General features: G+C 44.2%; 1 long non-coding RNA gene across 1 annotated transcript in view; it reads left to right on the forward strand.

Moving 5' to 3' along the window:
- Positions 1-26414, forward strand: part of LOC308610525 — a 926875-nt gene that overhangs the window by 713054 nt on the left and 187407 nt on the right. The gene's annotated exons all lie outside the window — the stretch shown is intronic.

Below are 26414 nucleotides of genomic sequence, written 5' to 3' on the forward strand. Positions count from 1 at the left end.
CATTGTGGTTAAAATGGTCACAGAGACTGTTGATGATGAGGGCATGGACCATTTTCTTAACAAAGGTCATGAAGCATTGTGATGAATGGAGTCACGGAGTATTGTGATGACAGGGGTCATGGAGCGTTGTGATAACAAGGGCATAGAGCATTGTGATGACAAGGGCATGGAGCATTGGTCTAATAAGTTTCATGGATTATTGCAATGACAGTTGGATTGGCACAGTGTGATGACAAGGGCATGGAGCATTGTGAGGGAAAACGCATGGAGCCTTGTCATGACAGGTTTCAAGCAGCATACAGACAACAAGTTTCAGGGAGCATTTTGATGACAAGTGTATTGAGCATTGTGATGACAAAGTTCATGGAGCATTGTGATGAGGAGACCATTGATAATGGTGATGATGAGCATCATGGGGCATTGTGATGACAAGTGTTATGGAATATTGAGATCACAAGGTTTTGGAGTATTGTTATGACAGAGGTCATGGAGCATTTTGATTTCATTTTGATGACAATAGCATGAAGCATTATGATGATGGGCGTGGTGCATTGTGATGACAGGGTTCATGGATCATTGAGATGAAAAGTGGCATAGAGCATTGTGATTACCGGAGTCTTGGAGCATTGTGATGAGAAGGGTCATGGAGCCTTGTGATGACAAGGCCATGGACCATCGTGATGGTCGGGGTCATGGAGCATTGTTATGACAGGGGTAATGGAGCATTGTGATGGCAAGGGCGTGGAGCATTGTGATGAGAAGGCCATGGAGCATTCTGATGACATGTGTCATGGAGCTTTGTGATGACAAGAGCATGGAGCAATGTGATGAGAGTGTTCATGGAGCATCGTGATGAAAATGACATGGAACATTGTGATGCCAAGTGTCATAGATCTTTGTGATGACAAGGTCATGGAGCATTTTGATGACAAGGGTGCTGTGCATTGTAATGAGCAGGGCAGCGAGCGTTGTGATGAGAGGGTCATGGAGCAATTTGATGAAAAGGGTCATGGAACATTTTGATGGCAGGGGTTATGGAACATTGTGATGTCAAGGGTCATGGAACATTTTGATGAAACGGGTCATGTAGCATTTTGATGACAGGGGTTATGGAACATTGTGATGTCAGGGGTCATCGAATATTGTGATGATAATGCATGTAGCATTGTGATGACAGGAGTCATGGAACATTGTGATGACAGGGGTGAGGGAGTATTGTCACGAATAGTGATGTAATATTGTGATATCAGTGGTGAGAGAGCATTTTGATGAGAAGTGCATGCAGCATTGTGATGACAAGGTTTATGGAGCATTGTGATGACAAGATTGTGGAGCATTGTGATGCCAAGCGTCACGGAGCATTATGAATACAGGGGTCATGGAGCATTGGGATGACAAGGGCATGGATCATTGTGATGAGAAGGGTCATGGAGCACTGGGCTGAAAACGTTCATGGATTGTTGTGAAGACAGGTGTCAGGGAGCATTGTGATGACATATGTCATGGTCCATTGTGATGACAATGGCAGGGAGCATTGTGATGCAAAATGTAATGGAGGATTGTGATGACAAATATAATAGAGCATTGTGATGACTAGGGCTTGGAGCATTATGATCACAAGGGTCATTGAAAATTTTCATGACATGGTCGTGAAGCACTCTGATGAAATGTTCCTGGAGCATTGTGATGACAAATCCATGGAGCCTTCTGATGACAAGTCTCATGGAGCATACTGATGAAAAGGGGCATGGATCATTGTGATTACAGGGGTCTTGGAACATTGTGATGACAAGGGCATGGAGCATTGTGAGGAGAAGACCAAGGAGCATTCTGAAGGCATGCATCATTGAGTTTTGTGATGGCAAGGTCATGGTGCCTTGTGATTACATGGGTCTTGGAGCATTGTGATGAATAGGGCATGGATCATTGTGATGAAATATGCATGGAACCTTGTCATGACAGGGTTCAAGGAGCATAGAGATAAGAAGTGTCACGGAGCATTTTGATGACAAGTGTATTCAGCATTGTGATGACAATGTCATGGAACTTTTTGATGAGAAGACCATGGATAATTGTGATGACGAGTGTCATGTGTCATTGTGATGAGAAGGGTTATATAATATTGTGCTCACAAGGGTTTGAAGCATTGTTATGACTGAGGTCATGGAGCATTTTTATTTCACTATGAAGACAATAGCATGAAGCATTATGATGATGGGCATGGTGCATTGTGATGACAGGGTTCATGGAACTTTGAGATGAAAAGGGTCATAGAGCATGGAGATTACAGGGTTCTTGGAGCATTGTGATGTGAAGGGTCATGGAGCCTTGTGATGACAAGGCCATGGAACATCGTGATGGCAGGGGTCATGGACAATTGTTATGACAGGGGTAATGGAACATTGTGATGGCAAGGGCATGGAGCATTGTGATGAGAAGGCCAAGGAGTATTCTGATGACATGTGTCATGGAGCTTTCTGATGACAAGGGCATGGAGCAATGTGATGAGAGAGTTCATGGAGCACTGTGATGACAATGACATGGAGCATTGTGATGCCAATGGTCATGGATCTGTGTGATGACAAAGGTCATGGAGCATTTTGATGGCAAGTGCGTTGTGCATTGTGATGAGAAGGGCAGGGAGCATTGTGATGACAGTGTCATGAAGCAATTTGATGAAAAGTGTCATGGAACATTTTGATGACAGGGGTTATAGAACATTGTGATGTCAGGGGTCATCGAACATTGTGATGATATGTGCATGTAGCATTGTGATGACAGCAGACATGGAACAATGTGATGACAGGGGTGAGGTGGTATTGTGACAAATAGTGATGTAACATTGTGATATCAGTGGTGAGAGAGCATTTTGATGAGAAGTGCATGGTGCATTGTGATGACAAGTTTTATGGAGCATTGTGATGACAATATTGTGGAGCACTGTGAAGACAAGAGCATGGTGCATTTTGATGACATGTGTTGTGGAGCATTGTGCTGACAAGCACATGGAGCATTGTGATGACAAGGGTCATGGAGCATTGTGCTGAGAAAGGCATAGAGCATTGTGATGACAAGGGTCAAAGAGCATTATCATGAAAAGATCATGGAGCATTGTGGTTAAAAATGTCACAGAGACTGTTGATGACGAGGGCATGGACCATTGTGATGACAAAGGTCATGAACCATTGTGATGACTGATGTCACGGAGCATTGTGATGACAGGGGTCATGGAGCATTATGACAACAAGGGGATGGAGCATTGTGATGACAAGGGCATGGAACATTCTTCTAATATATTTCATGGATTATTGCGATGACAGTTGGAATGGCACATTGTGATGACAAGGGCATGGAGCCTTGTGATGACCAGGTCATGCAGTATTGTGAAGACAGGTGTCAGGGAGCATTGCGATGACATATGTAATGGCCCATTGTCATGACAATGGCATGGAACATTGTGATGCCAAGTGTCATGGAGGATTCTGATGACAAAGGAAATGGAGCACTGTGATGACAATGGCTTGCGGCATTGTGATGACAAGGGTCAGGGAGCATTTTGCTGACAAGTGAATGGAGAATTGTGATGACAAAGTTCATGGAGCATTGTGATGACAAGCTTGTGGAGTATTTTGATGACAATGGCATGGAGCATTGTGATGAAAACGGCATGCGGTATTGTGAGGAAATAGGCATGGAGACTTTTCGTGACAGGGTTCAAGGAGCATTCTGACGACAAGTGTCAGGGAACATTGTGATGACAAGTGTATTGAGAATTGTGATGACAAACGTCATGGAGCATTGTGATGAAAAGGGCATGGAGTATAGTGAAGACAGACAGCATGGAGCGTTGTGATGACAAGTGTTATGGAACATTGTAATCACAAGGGTGTGGAGCACTGTGATGACAGAGGTCATGGATCATTTTGATTTCAAGGAGCATGGAGCATTGTGATGACAAGGGCATGAAGCAATGTTATTCCAATGTTCATGGAGGATTGTGATGACAATGGTAATGGAGTATTTTGATGACAAGCACAAAGAGAATAGTAATGAAAATGTCATGTAGCATTTTGCTGACAAATGCATGGAGCATTGTGATGACAGGTGTCTTGGAGCATTGTGATGACAAGTGTCATGGAGCCTTTGGATGACACGGCCGTGGGACATGCTGATGGCAGGGGTAATTGAGCATTGTGATCAGAAGGGCATGGATAAATGTGATGACGAGCGTCATGGGGCACTGTGATGACAAGTGTTATGGAATATTGTTATCACAACGATTTGGAGCATTGTTATGACAGAGGTCATGGAGCATTTTGATTTCATTGTGATGACAATAGCATGAAGCATTATGATGATGTGCATGGTGCATTGTGATGATAGGGTTCATGTGTCATTGAGATGAAAATGGGCATGGAGCATTGTGATTACAGGTGTCTTGGAGCATTCTGATGACATGTGTCATGGAGCTTTGTGATGACAAGCGCATGGAGCAATGTGATGCCAAGGGTCATGGGTCTTTGTGATGACAAAGGTCATGGAGCATTTTGATGACAAGGGTGTTGTGCATTGTGATGATAAGGGCAGGGAGCATTGTGATGACAGAGTCATGGAGCAATTGGATGAAAAGGGTCATGGAGCTACTTGATGACAGGGGTATGGAACACTGTGATTTCATGGGTCATCGAACATTGTGATGATAAGTGCATGTTGCATTGTGATGACAGGAGTCATGGAAAATTGTGATGACGGTTGAGGGAGTATTGTGACGAATAGTGATGTAACATTGTGATATCAGTGGTCAGAGAGAATTTTGATGAGAAATGCATGGAGCATTGTGATGACAAGTTTTATGGAGCATTGAGATGACAAGATTGTGGAGCACTGTGATGACAAGCACATGGGGCATTGTGATGACATGTGTCATGGAGCATTGTCCTGACAAGCACATGGAGCATTGTGATGACAAGTGTCATGGAGCATTGTGCTGAGAAAGGCATAGAGCATTGTGATGAAAAATGTCAAAGAGCATTGTGATGAAAAGTTCATGGAGCATTTTGGGTAAAAAGTCACCAAGACTGTTGATGACGAGTGCATGGAAGATTGTGATGACAAAGGTCATTAAACATTGTGATGATTGCAGTCAGGGAGCACTGTGATGACAGGGGTCATGGAGCAATGTGATAACAAGGGCATGGAGCATTGTGATGACAAGGGCAAGGAGCATTGGTCTAATAAGTTTCATGGATTATTGTGATGACAGTTGGAATGGCGCATTGTGATGACAAGGTCATGGAGAATTGTGATGACCAGGTCATGCAGTATTGTGAAGACAGGTGTCAGGGAGCATTGTGCTGACAAGCGCATGGAGCATAATGATGATAACGGTCATGGAGCATTGTGCTAAGAAAGGCAGAGTGTATTGTGATGACAAGGGTCAAAGAGCATTGTGATGAAAATTTCATGGAGCATTGAGGTTAAAACGGTCACAAAGACTGTTAATGATGAAGGCATGGACCATTTTGATGACAAAGGTCATGAAGCATTGTGATGACTGGACTCACGGAGCATTGTGATGACATGGGTCATGGAGGATTGTGATAACAAGGGCATGGAGCATTGTGATGACAGAGGTCATGGATCATTTTGATTTCAGGGAGCATGGAGCATTGTGATGACAATGGTAATGGAGTATTGTGATGACAAGTGCATAGAGCATTGCAATGACAACGTCATGTAACATTTTGCTGACAAAGGCATGGAGCATTGTGATGGCAGGTGTCATGGAGCATTTTGATAACAAGGGCATGGAACATTGTGAAGACAAGGGCATGGAGCATTTGTCTAATAAGTTTCATGGATTATTGCAGTGACAGTTGGAATGGCGCATTGTGATGACAAGGGCATGGAGCATTGTGAAGACCAGGTCATGCAGTATTGTGAAGACTAGTGTCAGGGAGCATTGTGATGACATATGTAATGGCCCATTGTGATGACAATGCCATGGAGCATTGTGATGCCAAGTGTCATGGAGTATTCTGATGACAAAGGTAATGGAGCATTGTGATGACAATGGCTGGGAGCACTGTGATGACAAGGGTCAGGGAGAATTGTGCTGACAAGTGCATGCAGAATTGTGATGACAAAAGTCATGGAGCATTCTGATGACAAGCTTGTGGAGTATTTTGATGACAATGGCATGGAGCATTGTGATGAAAATGGCATGGGGCACTGTGATGAAAAAGGCATGGAGCCTTTTCGTGACAGGGTTCAAGGAGCATTCTGATGACAAGTGTCAGGGAGCATTGTGATGAAAAGTGTTTTAGAGGATTGTGATAAAAAGGGTCATGGAGCATTTTGATGACAACGGCTATTGAGAATTTTGATGAATAGGTCGTGAAGCATTATGATGACAGTGGCATGGAGATTGCTATGACAGGGGTCATGGGGCATTGCGATGACATGTGCATGGAGAATTGTGATGACAATATCATGTAACATTGTGATGAGAAATGTCATGGAGCATTGTGATGACAAGGATGTGGAGAATTGTGATGACATGGGACATGGAGCATTGTGATGACCAGGGCATGGAGCATTGTGATGGCAAGACCGTGGAGCATTGTGATGAGAAGACCATGGATAATTGTGATGACAAGCGTCATGGAGCTCTATAATGACAAGGGATATGGAGCATTGTGATGTCAGGGGACATGGAGCATTTTGATGAAAAGGGTCATGGATCATTTTGATGACAGGGGTTATGGAACATTGTGATGTAATAGGTCATCGAACATTGTGATGATAAGTGCATGTAGCATGGTGATGACAGGAGTCATGGAACATCGTGATGACAGGGGTGAGGGAGTATTGTGATGAATAGTGATGTATCATTGTGATATCAGTGGTGAGAGAGCATTTTGATGAGAAGTGCATGGAGCATTGTGAAGACAAGGTTAATGGAGCATTGTGATGACAAGATTGTGGAGCACTGTGATGACAAGCGCATGCTGCATTGTGATGACATGTGTCATGGATCATTGTGCTGACAAGCGCATGGAGCATTGTGATGACAACAGTCATGGAGCATTGTGCTAAGACAGGCATAGAGTATTGTGATGACAAGGGTCAAACAGCATTGTGATGAAAATTTCATGGAGCACTGAGGATAAAAAGGTCACAGAGACTGTTGATGACGAAGGCATGGACCATTGGGATGACAAAGGTCATGAAGAATTGTGATGACTGGAGTCACGGAGCATTGTGATAACAAGGGCATGGAGCATTGTGATGACAAGGGCATGGAAAATTGGTCTAATAAGTTTCTTGGATTATTGCAATGACAGTTGGAATGGCGCATTGTGATGACAAGGGAATGGAGCATTGTGAAGACCAGGTCATGCGGTATTGTGAAGACTGGTGTCAGGGAGCATTGTGATGACATATGTAATGGCCCATTGTGATGACAATGCCATGGAGCATTGTGATGCCAAGTGTCATGGAGGATTCTGATGACAAATGTAATGGAGCATTGTGATGACAATGGCTTGCAGCATTGTGATGACAAGGGTCAGGGAGCATTGTGCTGGCAATTGCATGGAGAATTGTGATGCCACGGGTCATGGTGCATTTGGATGACAAGCTTGTGGAGTATTTTGATGACAATGGCATGGATTATTGTCATGAATATGGCATTAGGCTTTGTGAAGAAAACAGCATGCAGCCTTTTCTTGACAGGTTTCAAGGAGCATTCTGACGACAAGAGTCAGGGAGCATTGTGATGACAAGTGTATTGAAAATTGTGATGACAAAGGTCATGGAACATTGTGATGAAAGGGGCATGGAGTATTGTGATGACAGGCATCATGGAGGGTTGTGATGACAAGTGTTATGGAACATTGTGATCACAAGGGTTTGGAGCATTGTGATGACAAGGATTATGGAGCATTGTGATGACATGGGTCATGGAGAACTGCTCTGAGAAGCGCATGGAAGATTGTGATGACAAGTGTCATGGAGCATTGTGTTGACAAAGGGACGGAGCATTGTGATAACAAGTGTCACGGAGCATTTTGATGAAAAGTTCATGGAGCATTGTGGTGACAAAGTTCACAGAGCCTTGTGATGATAAGGGCATGGATCATTGTGATGACAAAGGTCATGAAGCCTTGTGATGACTGGAGTCAGGGAGCATTGTGAGAACTGGGGTCATGGAGCATTGTGATGAGAAGACCATGGATAATTTGATGACGAGCGTCATGGGGCATTGTGAGGACAAGTGTTATGGAATATTGTGATCACAAGGGTTTGGAGCATTGTTATGACAGAGGTCATGGAGCATTTTGATTTCATTGTGATGAAAAAAGCATGAAACATTATGATGATTGGCATGGTGCATTGTGATGACAGGGTTCATGGATCATTGAGATGAAAAGGGGCATGGAGCATTGCGATTACAGGGGTCTTGGAGCATTGTGATGAGAAGGGTCATGGAGCCTTGTGATGAAAAATCCATGGAACATCGTGATGGCAGTTGTCATGGAGCATTGTGATGAGAAGACCATGGAGGATTCTGATGACATGCGTCATGGAGCTTTTTGATGACAAGGGCATGGAGCAATGTGATGAGAGCGTTCATGGAGTATTGTGATGACAACGACATGGAGCACTGTGATGCCAAGCGTCATGGATCTTTGTGATGACAAATGTCATGGAGCATTTTGATGACAAGGGCCTTGTGCATTGTGATGAGAAGGGCAGGGAACATTGTGATGACAAGGTCATGGAGCATTTTGATAACTGGAGTCACGGAGCATTGTGGTGACAGGGGTCATGGAGCATTGTGATAACAAGGGCATGGAGCATTGTGATGACAAGGGAATGGAGCATTGGTCTAATAAGTTTCATGGATTATTGCGATGACAGTTGGAATGGCGCACTGTGATGACAAAGGCATGGAACATTTTTATGACAAGGTCATGCAGTATTGTGAAGAGAGGTGTCAGGGAGCATTGTGATGACATATGTAATGGCCCATTGTGATGAGAATGGCATGGAGCATTGTGATGCCAATTGTCATGGAGGATTCTGATGACAAACGTCATGGAGCATTGTGATGACAATGGCATGGAGCACTGTGATGACAGTTGTCACGGAGCACTGTGATGACAAGTGTCACGGAGCATTGTGAATACAGGGTTCATGGAGCATTTGGATGACACGGACATGGTTCATTGTGATGACAAGTGTCATGGAGCATTGGGCTGAAAATGTTCATGGAGTATTGTGATGACAGGGGTCATGGAGCATTGTAATGACAGAGTTTCATGGAGCGTTTTGATTTCATTGTGATGACAATAGCCTGAAACATTATGATGATGGGCAGGGTGCATTGTGATGGCAGGGTTCATGGAATATTTAGGGGAAAACGGGCATGGAGCATTGTGAATACAGGGGTCTTGAGCATTGTGATGACAAGTGTCATGGAGCCTTGTGAAGACAAGGCCGTGGATCATTGTGATGGCAGGGGTAATGGAGCATTGTTAAGACAGGGGTAATGGAGTATTGTGATGAGAAGGGCATGTAGCATTGGTCTGAAATATTTCATGGATTATTGTGATGAGTGCTGGCATGGAGCACTGTGATGCCAAGGGACATGGAGATATGTGATGACAAGGGTCAAGGAGCATTTTGAAGACAAGTGCGTGGTGCTTTGTAATGATAAGGGCAGGGAACATTTTGATGCCAGGGTCACGGAGCAATATGATGAAATTTGTAATGGAATATTTTGCTGACAGGTGTTATTGATCATTGAGATGTCAGGGGTCCTGGAGCTTTGGGATGAAAAGGGTCATGGAGCATTTTGATGACAGGGGTCAAGGAAGTTTGTGATGATAAGGGTATGTAGCATTGTGAAGACAGGGGTCATGGAACATTGTGATTACAGGGGTGAGGGAGTATTGTGATGACTAGTGATGGAACATTGTGATATCAGTGGTGAGAGAGCATTTTGATGAGAAGTGCATGGAGCATTGTGATTACAAGGTTTATGGAGCATTGCGATGACAGGGTTGTGGACCTTTGTTATGAAAACCGTGTTGCACATTGTGATGACAAGGGTCATGGAGCATTGTTTTGACAAAGGCATGGAGCATTGTGCTGACAAGGGTCACGGAGCATTGTGATGAAAAGTTCATGGAGCATTGTGGTTACAAAGTCACAGAGCCTTGTGATGACACGGGCATGGACCATTGTGATGACAAATGTTATGAAGCATTCTGATGACTGGAATCATGGAGCATTGTGATGACAAGGGTCATGGAGCATTGTGATGACAAGGTCATGGAGCATTGTGCTGACAAGCGCATGGAGCATTGTGATGACAAGGGTCATGGAGCATTGTGCTGAGAAAGGCATAGAGCATTGTGATGACAAGGGTCAAAGAGCATTGTGATGAAAAGTTCACGGAATATTGTGGTTAAAAACGTAACAGAGACTGTTGATGATGACGGCATGGACAATTGTGATGACAAAGGTCATGAAACATTGTGGTGATTGGAGTCATGGTGCATTGTGATGACAGGGGTCATGGAGCATTGTGATAACAAGGGCATGGAGCATTGTGATGACAAGGGTATGAAGCATTGGGCTGAAAATGTTAATGGAATATTGTGATGACAGAGTTCATGGAGCATTGTGATGACAAGGGAATGGAGAATTGTGATGACAAGGTCCTGGAGCATTGTGATGAGAAGTCCATGGAGCCTTGTGATGACAAGTCTCTTGGAGAATTCTGATGAAAAGGTGCATGGTGCATTGTGATTACAGGGGTCTTGGAGCCTTGTGATGAAAAGGCCATGGAACATCGTGATGGCCGGGGTCATGGAGCGTTTTTATGACAGTGGTAATGGAGCATTGTGATGGCAAGGGCATGCAGCATTGTGATGAGAAGGCCATGGATAATTGTGATGACAAGCGTCATGGGGTGTTGTGATGTAAAGTGTTATGGAACATTTTGATCACAAGGATTTGGAGCATTGTGATGACAGAGGTCATGGCGCATTTTGATTTCATTGTGATGATAGTAGAATGAAGCCTTCTGATGATGGGCATGGTGCATTTTGATGACAGGGTTCATGGAACATTGAGATGAAAAGGGGCAAGGAGCATTGTGATTACAAGATTCTTGGAGCATTGTGATGCCAAGGGCATGGAGCATCGTGAATGAGAAGGCCATGGAGCATTCTGATGCCATGCGTCATGAAGCTTTGTCATGACAAGGGCATGGAGCATTGTGATTACAGGGGTCTTGGTGCATTGTGATGACAAGGGTCATGGAGCCTTGTGATGACAAGGCTGTGGATCATTGTGATGGCGGGGCTCATGGAGCATTGTTATGACAGGCGTAATGGAGCATTGTGATGACAAGAGCATGGAGCATTGGTCTGAAATGTTTCATGAATTGTTGTGATGAGAGAGGGCAATGAGCATTGATATGACAAGGGCACGGAACACTGTGATACATGGGTCATGGAGGATTGTAATGAGAAGCGCATGGAGCATTGTGAGAAGAATGGCATCGAGCATTGTGATGAAAATTATCATGGAGCCTGTGATGACAAGGGCATGGAACAATGTGATGAGGTCATGGAGCATTGTGATGACAATGTCATGCAGCATTGTGATGCCTATGGTCATAAAGCTTTGTGATGACAAAGGTCAGGGAGAATTTTGTTGACAAGGCTGTGGTGCATTCTGTTGTGAAGGAGAGGGAGCATTGTGATGACAGGGTCGTGGAGCAATTTGATGAAAAATGTCATGTAACATTTTGATGACAGGGGTTATGGAATATTGTGATGTCAGGGGTCATGGAACATTTTCATGACATGGGTTTTGGACCATTGTGATGACAGGGTAGTGGGTGTATTGTGCTGACTAGTGTGGGAACATTTTGATATCAGTGGTGAGAGAGCATTTTGATAAGAAGTGCATGGGGCATTGTGATGACTAGGTTTATGGAGCATTGTGATGACAAGATTGTGGAGCATTGTAATGACAGACGCATGTCACATTGTGATGACATGGGTCATGGAGCACTGAGTTGACAAAGGGACGGAGGATTGTGATGAGAAGTGTCACGGAACATTGTGATGAAAAGTTCATGGAGCATTGTTGTGACATAGTTCACAGAGCCTTGTGATGATGAGGGCATGGACCACTGTGATGACACAGGTTATTAATCCTTGTGATGAGTGGATTCACGGAGCATTGTGATGACAGGGGTCATGGAGCATTGTGATGACAAGGGCAGGGAGCTTTGTGATGACAGGGGCATGGAGCATTGCTCTGACAAGTTTCATGGATAATTGTGTTGACAGTGGGCATGGAATATTGTGATAACAAGGGCATGGTGCATTGTGATTTCAAGGTCATGGATTATTGTGAAGACGTGTCAGGGAGCATAGTGATGACATATTTCATTGTCCATTGTGATGACAATGGCATGGAGCATTGTGATGCCAAGTGTTATGGAGGATTGTGATGACAAAGGTAATGGAGCCTTGTGATGACAAGGGCTTGGAGCATTATGATAACAAGGGTCATGGAGCATTGTGATGACAAGGGCATGGATCATTTTGATGGCAATGGCCATTGAGAATTTTGATGAAAAGTTCGTGAAGCATTGTGATGACAAAGGCATGGAGCTTGCTATGACAGGTTAAATGGGGCATTGCATTGACAAGTGCGTGGAGAATTGTGATGACAAGAGCATGCAACATTCTGATGAGAACTGTCATGGAGCATTGTGATGACAAGGACGTGGAGAATTGTGATGACAAGGGACATGAGCATTGTCATTAACAGGACATGGAGCACTGTGATGGCAAGACCGTGGAGCACTGTGATGAGAAGACCATGGATACTTGTGGTGACGAGCATCATGGAGCACTGTAATGACAAGGGACAATGAGCAATGTGATGACAGGTGTCATGGAGAACTGTGATGAGAGGGGTCATGGATCATTGTGATGACAAGGGTCATGCAGCATTTTGATGACAAGGGCGAGGAGCATTGTGATGAGAAGACCATGGATAATTGTGATGACAAGCGTCCTGGAGCAGTGAAATGACAGGGTGTATGGAGCATTGTGATGAGAGGGGTTATGGAGCATTGTGATGACAAGGGTCATGGAGCTTTCTGATGACAAGCTTGTGGAGTATTGTGATGACAATGGAATGGAGCATTGTGAAGAAAAGGGCATGGAGCATTGTGATAACAAGGACATGGAGCATTGTGATGACAAGGGTCATGGAGCATTGTGCTGAGAAAGGCATAGAGCATTGGGATACAAGGGTCAAAGTGCATTGTGATGAAAAGTTCATGGAGCATTGTGGTTACAAATGTCACAGAGACTGTTCATGACGAGGGCATGTACAATTGTGATGACAAAGGTCATGAAGCATTGTGATGACTGGAATCAAGGAGCATTGTGATGACATGGGTCATGGAGCATTGTGATAACAAGGGCATGGAGCATTGTGATTTCAAGGGCATGGAACATTGTTCTAATAAGTTTCATAGATTATTGTGATGACAGTTGGAATGGTGCATTGTGATGACAAGGGAATGGAGCATTGTGATGACCAGGTTATACAGTATTTTGAACAGAGGTGTCAAGGAGCATTGTGATGACATATGTAATGGCCCATTGTGATGACAATGGCATGGAGCATTGTGATGCCAAGTGTCATGGAGGATTCTGATGACAAAGGTAATGGAGCATTGTGATGACACTGGCTTGGAGCTTTGTGATGACAAGGGTCAGGGAGCATTGTGCTGACAAGTGCATTGAGAATTGTGATGACAAGGGTCATGGAGCATTCTGATGACAAGCTTGTGGAGTATTTTGATGACAATGGCATGGAGCATTGTGATGAAAAAGGCATGGAGCCATTTTGTGACAGGGATAAAGCAGCATTCTGACGACAAGTGTCAGGAAGCATTTTGATGACAACTGTTTTGAGAATTGTGATGACAAATGTCATGGATCATTTTGATGAAAAGGGGATGGAGTGTTGTGATGACACGTGTTATGGAACTTTGTGATCAAAAGGGTTTGGAGCATTGTGATGACAGAGGTCATGGTTCATTTTGATTTCAAGGAGCATGGAGCATTGTGATGACAAGGGCATGAAGCAATGTGATCCCAAGCTTCATGGAGGATTGTGATGACAATGGTAGTGGAGTATTGTGATGACAAGCACATAGAGCATTGTTATGACAAGGTCATATAGAATTTTGCTGACAAAGGCCAGGAGCATTGTGATGACAGTTGTCATGGAGCACTGTGATGACAAGTGTCACGGAGCATTGTGAATACAGTGGTCATGGAGCATTGGGATGACAAGGGCATGGATCATTGTGATGGCAAGGGTCATGGAGCACTGGGCCAAAAATGTTCATGGAGTATTGTGATGACAGGGGTCATGGAGCATTGTGATGAGAGAGTTAATGGATAATTTTGATTTCATTGTGTTGACAATAGCCTGAAGCATTATGATGAGGGGCATGATGCATTGTGATGACAGGGTTCATGGAGCATTGTGATGAAAAGGGGAATGGAGCATTGTGATTACAGGGGTCTTGGAGCACTGTGATGACAACGGCATCGAGCGTTTTGATGAGAAGGACATGGAACCTTCTGATGACAGGTGTCATGGAGATTTGTGATGACAAGGGCATGGAGCATTGTGATTACAAGAGTTTTGGAGCATTGTGATGAGAGGTGTCATCGAGCCTTGTGATGACAAGGCCATGAAACATTTTTATGTCAGGGGTCATGGAGCATTGTTATGACAGGTGTAATGGAGCATTGTGATGAGAAGGGCATGGATCATTGGGATTTCAAAGTTTATGGAGCACTGTGATGACTAATTTGTGGACCGTTTTAATGAAAAGCGTGTGGCACATTGTGATGACAAGGGTCATGGAGAAGTTTTCTGACAAAGGCATGGAGAATTGTGATGACAAGTGTCAAGGAGAATTGTGATGAAAAGTTCATGGAGCATTGTGGTTACAAAGGTAACAGAGCCGTGTGATGACGCGGGCATGGACCATTGTGGTAACAAATGTTATGAAGCATTGTGATGACTGGAGTCATGGAGCATAGTGATGACAGGGCTCATGGAGCATTGTGATGAGAAGGTCATGGAGCATTGGGCTGAAAACGTTCATGAAGTATTGTGATGTCAGGGGTCATGGAGCATTGTGATGACAAGGTACTGGAGCATTGTGATGTGAAGACGATGGAGCCTTTTGATGACAAGTCTCATGGAGCATTCTTATGAAAAGGGGCATGGAACATTGTGATTACAGGGGTCTGGGAGCACTGTGATGACAAGGTAATGGAGCATTGTGATTACAGTTGTCTTGGAGCACTGTGATGAACAGGGCATGGATCATTGTGATGAAAAAGGCATGGAGCCTTGTCATGACAGGGTTCAAGGAGCATACTGATGACAAGTGGCAGGGAGCATTGTGATGACAAGGGTATTGAGCATGGTGATGACAATGGTCATGGAGCATTGTGATGAGAAGTCCATGGCTAATTGTGATAACCAGCGTCATGGGGCGTTGTGCTGACAAGTGTTATGGAACATTGTGATCACAAGGGTTTGGAGCATTGTTATGATAGAGGTCATGGAGAATTTTGATTTCATTGTGATGACAATAGCATGAAGCATTATGATGATGGGCATGGTGCGTTGTGATGACAGGGTTCATGGAGCATTGAGATGAAAAGGGGCATGGAGCATTTGATTACAGGGGTCGTGGAGCCTTGTGATGACAAGGCCGTGGAACATTGTGATGGCAGGGATCATCGAGCATTGTTATGACAGGGGTAATGGAGCATTGTGATGACAAGGGCACGGAACACAGTGATACATGTGTCAAGGAGGAATGAAATGACACGGTCATGGAGCATTGGTCTGAAAAGATTCATGGATTATTGTGACGAGAGTAGGCATGGAACATTGTGATGACTAGGGCACGGAACACAGTGATACATGTGTCATGGAGGACTGCAATGACAAGGGCATGGAGCATTGTGATTAGAAGGGCATCGAGCATTGTGATGACAAGCGTCATGGAGCTCTGTGATGACAATGGCATGGAGCAATGTGATTCCAAGGGTCATGGAGCTTTGAGATGACATAGGCCATGGAGCATTTTAATGGCAAGGGCGTGGTGCATTGTGATGAGAAGGGCAGGGAGCATTGTGATGACACGGTCATGGAGCAATTGGATGAAAAGGGTCATGTAACATTTTGATGACAGTGTTTATGGAACATTGTGATATCAGGGGTCATGGAGCATTGTGATAAAAGGGTCATGGATCATTTTGATGACAGGGCTTATGGAACATTGTGATGTCATAGGTCATCGAACATTGTGATGATAAGTGCATGTAGCATGGTGATGACAGGAGTCATGGAACATTGTGATGACAGGTGTGAGGGAGTAATGTAATGAATAGTGATGTAACATTGTGATATCAGTGGTGAGAGGGCATATTAATGAGAAGTGCATGGAGCATTGTGATGACAATGTTAATGGAGCATTGTGATGAGAAGATTGTGGAGCACTGTGATGACAAGCACATGGTGCATTGTGATGACGTGTCATGGATCATTGTGCTGACAAGCGCATGGAGCATTGTGATGACAACGGTCTGGAGCATTGTGCTGAGAATGGCATAGAACATTGTGATGAAAAGGGCATGGAGCATTGGTCTAATAAGTTTCATGGATTATTGCAATGACTGTTGGAATGGCGCATTGTGATGACAAGGGCATGGAGCATTGTGAAGGCAAGGTCTTGCAGTATTGTGAAGACTGGTGTCAGGGAGCATTGTGATGACATATGTAATGGCTCATTGTGATGACAATGGCATGGAGCATTGTGATGCCAAGTGTCATGGAGGATTCTGATGACAAAGGTAATGGAGCATTGTGATGACAATGGCTTGGAGCATTGTGATGACAAGGGTCAGGGAGCATTGTGCTGGCAAGTGCATGGAGAATTGTGATGCACACGTCATGGAGCATTTGGGTGACAATCTTGTGGAGTATTTTGATGACAATGGCATGGATTATTGTGAGGAAATGGCACGGGGCATTGTGATGAAAACAGCATGGAGCCTTTCCTTGACAGGGTTCAATGATCATTCTGACGACAAGAGCCAGGGAGGATTGTGATGACAAGTGTATTGAGAATTGTGATGACAAAGTTCATGGAACATTGTGATGAAAAGGACATACAGTATTGTGATGACAGGCATCATGGAGCGTTGTGATGACAAGTGTTATGGAACATTGTGATCACAAGTGTTTGGAGCATTGTGATGACAGAGGTCATGGATCATTTTGATTTCAAGGGGCATGGAGCATTGTGATGACAAGGGCATGAAGCAATGTGATCCCAAGGTTCATGGAGGATTGTGATGATAATGGTAATGGAGTATTTTGATGACAAGCGCATAGAGCATTGTAATGACAAGGTCATGTAGCATTTTGCTGACAAAGGTATGGAGCATTGCGATGACAGTTGTCATGACGCACTGTGATGACAAGTGTCACAGAGCATTGTGAATACAGAGGTCATGGAGCATTGGGATGACTAGGGCACAGATAATTTTGATGACAAGGATCATGGAGTTTGGGCTGAATATATTCATGGAGTATTGTGATGACATGGGTCATGGAGCATTGTGATGGCTAGGTAATGGGGCATTTTGATGACAAGAGTCCCGGATCATTGTGTTGTCAGGTGTCATGGAGTGTTGTGATGACAGTGGTCATGGAGCATTGTGATGATATTGGTCATGGAGCATTGCGATGAGAAAGTCATGGAGCATTGGGCTGAAAATGTTCATGGAGTATTGTGATGACACGTGTCATGGAGCATTCAGATGACAAGTTTATGGAGTACTGTGCTGACAAAGCATGTAACACTGTGATGAGAAGTGTCATGGAACATAGTGATGCCAAGAACTTGGAGTATTGTGATGACCAGGGCATGGAGCATTGTGATGGCAAGACCGTGGAGCATTGTGATGAGAAGGCCATGGATAATTGTGATGAAGAGTGTCATGGAGCACTGTAATGACAAGGGTTATGGAGCATTGTGATGTCAGGGGACATGGAGCATTTTGATGAAAAGGGTCATGGAGCATTTTGTTGACAAGTGTTATGGAACATTGTGATGTCATTGGTCATCGAACATTGTGATGATAAGTGCATGTAGCATTGTGATGACAGGAGTCATGGAACATTGTGATGACAGGGGTGGGGTGTATTGTGATAAATAGTGATGTAACTTTGTGATATCAGTGGTGAGAGAGCATATTGATGAGAAGTGCATGGAACCCTGTGATGACAAGTTTAATGGAGCATTGTGATGACCAGATTGTGGAGCACTGTGATGACAAGCGCATGGTGCATTGTGATGACATGTGTCATGGAGCATTGTGCTGACAAGCGCATGGAGCATTGTGATGACAACGGTCATGGAGCATTGTGCTGAGAAAGGCATAGAGTATTGTGATGACAAGGGTCAAAGAGTATTGTGATGAAAATTTCATGGAGCATTGAGGTTAAAAAGGTCACAGAGACTGTTGATGATGAGGGCATGGACCATTGTGATGACAAAGGTCATGAAGCATTGTGATGACTGGACTCACGGAGCATTGTGATGACATGGGTCATGGAGCATTCTGATAACAAGGGCATGGAGCATAGTGATGACAAGTGCATGGAGCATTGGTCTAATAAGTTTCATGGATTATTGCAATGACATTTGGAATGGCGCATTGTGATGACCAGGGCATGGAGAATTGTGAAGACCAGGTCATGCAATATTGTGAAGACTGGTGTCAGGGAGCATTGTGATGACATATGTAATGGCCCATTGTGATGACAATGGCATGGAGCATTGTGATGCCAAGTATCATGGAGGATTCTGATGACAAATGTAATGGAGCATTGTGATGGCAATGGCTTGGAGCATTGTGATGACATGCGTCATGGAGCTTTGTGACGACAAGGGCATGAAGCAATGTGATGAGAGCGATCATGGATCATTGTGATGACAATGACATGGAGCATTGTGATGCCAAGGGTCATGGTTCTTCGTGATGACAAAATCATGGAGCATTTTGATGACAAGGGCGTTGTGCATTGTGATGAGAAGGGCAGGGAGCATTGTGATGACAGGGTCATTGAGCAATTTGATGAAAATGGTCAAGGAACATTTTGATGACAGGGGTTATGGAACATTTTGATGTCAGGGGTCATGGAACATTTTCATGACAGGGGTTATGGACCATTGTGATGACAGGGGAGTGGGGGTATTGTGGTGACTAGAGAGGGAACATTTTGATATCAGTGCTGAGAGAGCATTTTGATAAGACGTGCAAGGAGCATTGTGATGACAAGTTTTATGGAACATTGTGATGACATGGGTCATGGAGCACTGTGCTGACAAGCGCATGGAACATTGTGATGACAAGGGTCATGGAGCATTGAGTTGACAAAGGGACGGAGCATTGTGATAACAAGTGTCACGGAGCATTGTGATGAAGAGTTCATGGAGCAATGTGGTGACAAAATTCACAGAGCCTTGTGATGATGAGGGCATGCATCATTGTGATGACACAGGTCATGAAGCCTTGTGATGACTTGAGTCACGGAGCATTGTGAGAACTGGTGTCATGGAGCATTGTGATGACAAGGGCATGCAGCATTGTGATGACAGGGGCATGGAGCATTGGTCTCACAAGTTTCATGGATAATTGTGTTGACTGTGGGCATGGCACATTGTGATGACAAGGGCATGGAATATTGTGAAGACAGGTGTCAGGGAGCATTGTGATGACATATTTCATGTACCATTGTGATGACAATGGTATGGAGCATTGTGATGTCAAGTGATTTGGAGGATTGTGATGACAAAGGTAATGGAGCATTGTGATGACAAGGGCATGCAGCATTGTGATGACAGGGGCATGGAGCATTGGTCTCACAAGTTTCATGGATAATTGTGTTGACTGTGGGCATGGCACATTGTGATGACAAGGGCATGGAATATTGTGAAGACAGGTGTCAGGGAGCATTGTGATGACATATTTCATGTACCATTGTGATGACAATGGTATGGAGCATTGTGATGTCAAGTGATTTGGAGGATTGTGATGACAAAGGTAATGGAGCATTGTGATGACAAGGGCATGCAGCATTGTGATGACAGGGGCATGGAGCATTGGTCTCACAAGTTTCATGGATAATTGTGTTGACTGTGGGCATTGCACATTGTGATGACAAGGGCATGGAATATTGTGAAGACAGGTGTCAGGGAGCATTGTGATGACATATTTCATGTACCATTGTGATGACAATGGTATGGAGCATTGTGATGTCAAGTGATTTGGAGGATTGTGATGACAAAGGTAATGGAGCATTGTGATGACAAGGGCTTGGAGCATTGTGATTACAAGGTTCATGGAGCATTGTGATGACAACGGCCATTGAGAATTTTGATGAAAAGATCGTGAAGCATTGTGGTGACACAGGAATGGAGCTTGCTATGACGGGGTCATGGGGTATTGCGATGACATGTGCATGGAAAATTGTGATGACAAAAGACATGGAGCACTGTGATGAGAACTGTCATGGAGCATTGTGATGACAAGGACGTGGAGAATAGTGATGACAACGGACATGGAGCACTGTGATGACCAAAGCATGGAGCATTGTGATGGCAAGACCGTGGAGCATTGTGATGAGAAGGCCATGGATAATTGTGATGACGAGCGTCATGGAGCACTGTAATGACAAGGGCTATGGAGCATTGTGATGTCATGGGACATGGAGCATTTTGATGAAAAGGGTAATGGAGCATTTTGATGACATGGCTTATGGAACATTGTGATGTCATAGGTCATCGAACATTGTGATGATAAGTGCATGTAGCATTGTGATGACAGGAGTCATTGAACACTGTGATGATAGGGGTGAGGGAGTATTGTGATGAATAGTGATGTAACAATGTGATATCAGTGGTGAGAGAGCATATTGATGAGAAGTGCATGGAGCATTGTGATGGCAAGGTAAATGGAGCATTGTGATGACAAGAATGTGGAACACTGTGATGACAAGCACATGGTGCATTGTGATGACATGTGTCATGGAGCATTGTGCTGACAAGCGCATGGAGCATTGTGATGACAACGGTCAAGGAACATTGTGCTGAGAAAGGCATAGAGTATTGTGATGACAAGGGTCAAAGAGCATTGTGATGAAAATTTCATGGAGCATTGAGGTTAAAAATGTCACAGAGACTGTTGATGACAAGGGCATGGACCATTGTGATGACAGAGGTCATGAAGAATTGTGATGACAGGAGTCACGGAGCATTGTGATAACAAGGGCATGGAGCATTGTGATGACAAGGGCATGGAACATTTGTCTAATAAGTTTCATGGATTATTGCAATGACAGTTGGAATAGCGCATTGTGATGACAAGTGCATGGAGCATTGTGAAGACCAGGTCATGCAGTATTGTGAAGACTGGTGTCAGGGAGCATTGTGATGACATATATAATGGCCCATTGTGATGACAATGGCATGGAGCATTGTGATGCCAAGTGTCATGGAGGATTCTGATGACAAAGGTAATGGAGCATTGTGATGACAATGGCTTGGAACATTGTGATGACAAGGGTCAGGGAGCATTGTGCTGGAAAGTGCATGGAGAATTGTGATGACACGGGTCATGGAGCATTTGGATGACAAGCTTGTGGAGTATTTTGATGACAATGGCATGGAGCATTGTGATGAAAATGGCATGGGGCATTGTGATGATAAAGGCATGGAGCCTTTTTGTGCCAGGGTTCAAGGAGCATTCTGACGACAAGAGTCAGGGAGCATTGTGATGACAAGTGTATTGACAATTGTGATGACAAAGGTCATGGAACATTTTGATGAACAGGGCATTGAGTATTGTGATGACAGGCATCATGGAGCGTTGTGATGACAAGTGTTATGAAACATTGTGACCACAACGATTTGGAGCACTGTGATGACAGAGGTCATGGATCATTTTGATTTCAAGGATCATGGAGCATTGTGATGACAAGGGCATGAAACAATGTGATCCCAAGTTTCATGGAGGATTGTGATGACAGTGGTAATGGAGTATTGTGATGACAAGTTCTTTGAGCATTGTAATGAGAAGGCCATGTAGCATTTTGCGGACAAAGGCATGGAACATTGTGGTGACAGGTGTCATGGAGCATTCGGATGACAAGGGCATGGATCATTGTGATGACAAGGGTCATGGAGCATTGGGATGAAAATGTTCATGGAGTATCGTGATGACAAGGGACATGGAGCATTGAGTTGACAAAGGGACGGAGAATTGTGATAACAAGTGTCCCGGAGCATTGTGATGAAAATTTCATGGAGCATTGTGGTGAAAAAGTTCACAGAGCCTTGTGATGATGAGGGCATGGACAATTGTGATGACACAGGTCATGACACCTTGTGATGACTGGAGTCACGGAGCATTGTGAGAACTGGGGTCATGGAGCATTTTGATGACAAGGGTCATGGAGCATTCAGTTGACAAAGGGACGGAGCATTGCGATAACAAGTGTCACGGAGCATTGTGATGAAAAGTTCATGGAGCATTGTGGTGACAAAGTTCACAGAGTCTTGTGATGATGAGGGCATGGATAATTGTGATGACACAGGTCATGACGCCTTGTGATGACTGGAGTTACGGAGCATTGTGAGAACTGGGGTCATGGAGCATTGTGATGACAAGGGTCATGGAGCATTGAGTTGACAAAGTTACGGAGCATTGTGATAACAAGTGTCACGGAGCATTGTGATGAAAAGTTCATGGAGCATTGTGGAGACAAAGTTCACAGAGCCTTGTGATGATGAGGGCATGGATAATTGTGATGACACAGGTCATGACGCCTTGTGATGACTGGAGTCACGGAGCATTGTGAGAACTGGGGTCATGGAGCATTGTGATGACAAGGGTCATGGAGCATTGAGTTGACAAAGGGACGGAGCATTGTGATAACAAGTGTCACGGAGCATTGTGATGAAAAGTTCATGGAGCATTGTGGTGAAAAAGTTCACAGAGCCTTGTGATGATGAGGGCATGGATAATTGTGATGACACAGGTCATGTCGCCCTGTGATGACTGGAGTCACGGAGCATTGTGCGAACTGGGATATTGGAGCATTGTGATGACAAGGGCATGGAGCATTGTGATGACAGGGTCATGGAGCATTGTGATGACAGGGTCATGGAGCATTGGTCTGACAAGTTTCATGGAGAATTGTGTTGACAGTGGGCATGGCACATTGTGATGACAAGGTCATGGAGTATTGTGAAGACAGGTGTCAGGGAGCATTGTGATGACATATTTCATGTTCCATTGTGATGACAATGGCATGGAGCATTGTGATGCCAATTGTTTTGGAGGATTGTGATGACAAAGGTAATGGAGCATTGTGATGACAAGGGCTTGGATCATTGTGATGACAAGGGTCAGGGAGCATTTTGATGACAACGGCCATTGGGAATTTTGACGAAAAGGTCTTGAAGCATTGTGATGAGAGAGGCATGGAGCTTTCTATGACAGGGGTCATGGGGCATTGCGATGACATGTGCATGGAGAATCGTGATGACAAAAGCATGTAAAATTGTGATGAGAACTGTCATTGAGCATTGTGATGACATGGACGTGGAGAATTCTGATGACAAGGGACATGGAGCATTGTGATGACCAGGGCATGGAGCATTGTGATGGCAAGACCGTGGAGCATTGTGATGAGAAGGCCATGGATAATTGGGATGACGAGCGTCAAGGAGCACAGTAATGACAAGGGCTATGGAGCATTGTGATGTCAGGGGACATGGAGCATTTTGATGAAAAGTGTCATGGAGCATTTTGATGACAGGGCTTATGGAACATTGTGATGTCATAGGTCATCGAACATTGTGATGATAAGTGCATGTAGCATGGTGATGACAGGAGTCATGGAACATTGTGATGACAGGGGTGAGGGAGTAATGTAATGAATAGTGATGTAACATTGTGATATCAGTGGTAAGAGAGCATATTGATGAGAAGTGCATGGAGCATTGTGATGACAATGTTAATGGAGCATTGTGATGAGAAGATTGTGGAGAACTGTGATGACAAGCGCATGGTGCATTGTGATGACGTGTCATGGATCATTGTGCTGAAAAGCGCATGGAGCATTGTGATGACAACGGTCTGGAGCATTGTGCTGAGAATGGCATAGAACATTGTGATGAAAAGGGCATGGAGCATTGGTCTAATAATTTTCATGGATTATTGCAATGACAGTTGGAATGGCGCATTGTGATGACAAGGGCATGGAGCATTGTGAAGGCAAGGTCTTGCAGTATTGTGAAGACTGGTGTCAGGGAGCATTGTGATGACATATGTAATGGCTCATTGTGATGACAATGGCATGGAGCATTGTGATGCCAAGTTTCATGGAGGATTCTGATGACAAAGGTAATGGAGCATTGTGATGACAATGGCTTGGAGCATTGTGATGACAAGGGTCAGGGAGCATTGTGCTGGCAAGTGCATGGAGAATTGTGATGCACACGTCATGGAGCATTTGGGTGACAAGCTTGTGGAGTATTTTGATGACAATGGCATGGATTATTGTGAGGAAATGGCATGGGGCATTGTGATGAAAACAGCATGGAGCCTTTCCTTGACAGGGTTCAATGATCATTCTGACGACAAGAGCCAGGGAGGATTGTGATGACAAGTGTATTGAGAATTGTGATGACAAAGTTCATGGAACATTGTGATGAAAAGGACATACAGTATTGTGATGACAGGCATCATGGAGCGTTGTGATGACAAGAGTTATGGAACATTGTGATCACAAGGGTTTGGAGCATTGTGATGACAGAGGTCATGGATCATTTTGATTTCAAGGAGCATGGAGCATTGTGATGACAAGGGCATGAAGCAATGTGATCCCAAGGTTCATGGAGGATTGTGATGATAATGGTAATGGAGTATTGTGATGACAAGCGCATAGAGCATTGTAATGACAAGGTCATGTAGCATTTTGCTGACAAAGGTATGGAGCATTGAGATGACAGTTGTCATGACGCACTGTGATGACAAGTGTCACAGAGCTTTGTGAATACAGAGGTCATGGAGCATTGGGATGACTAGGGCACAGATAATTTTGATGACAAGGATCATGGAGTTTCGGCTGAATATATTCATGGAGTATTGTGATGACATGGGTCATGGAGCATTGTGATGGCTAGGTAATGGGGCATTTTGATGACAAGAGTCCCGGATCATTGTGTTGTCAGGTGTCATGGAGTGTTGTGATGACAGTGGTCATGGAGCATTGTGATGATATTGGTCATGGAGCATTGCGATGAGAAAGTCATGGAGCATTGGGCTGAAAATGTTCATGGAGTATTGTGATGACACGTGTCATGGAGCATTCAGATGACAAGTTTGTGGAGTACTGTGCTGACAAAGCATGTAACACTGTGATGAGAAGTGTCATGGAACATAGTGATGCCAAGAACTTGGAGTATTGTGATGACCAGGGCATGGAGCATTGTGATGGCAGACCGTGGAGCATTGTGATGAGAAGGCCATGGATAATTGTGATGAAGAGTGTCATGGAGCACTGTAATGACAAGGGTTATGGAGCATTGTGATGTCAGGGGACATGGAGCATTTTGATGAAAAGGGTCATGGAGCATTTTGTTGACAGGTGTTATGGAACATTGTGATGTCATAGGTCATCGAACATTGTGATGATAAGTGCATGTAGCATTGTGATGACAGGAGTCATGGAACATTGTGATGACAGGGGTGGTGTGTATTGTGATAAATAGTGATGTAACTTTGTGATATCAGTAGTGAGAGAGCAAATTGATGAGAAGTGCATGGAACCCTGTGATGACAAGTTTAATGGAGCATTGTGATGACCAGATTGTGGAGCACTGTGATGACAAGCGCATGGTGCATTGTGATGACATGTGTCATGGAGCATTGTGCTGACAAGCGCATGGAGCATTGTGATGACAACGGTCATGGAGCATTTTGCTGAGAAAGGCATAGAGTATTGTGATGACAAGGGTCAAAGTGTATTGTGATGAAAATTTCATGGAGCATTGAGGTTAAAAAGGTCAAAGAGACTGTTGATGATGAGGGCATGGACCATTGTGATGACAAAGGTCATGAAGCATTGTGATGACTGGACTCACGGAGCATTGTGATGACATGGGTCATGGAGCATTGTGATAACAAGGG

The sequence above is a fragment of the Mesoplodon bidens genome (genome assembly GCF_964165515.1).
Source record: "Mesoplodon bidens genome assembly, contig: HAP1_SCAFFOLD_46, whole genome shotgun sequence".
NCBI classification, from domain to species: Eukaryota; Metazoa; Chordata; class Mammalia; order Artiodactyla; family Ziphiidae; genus Mesoplodon; species Mesoplodon bidens.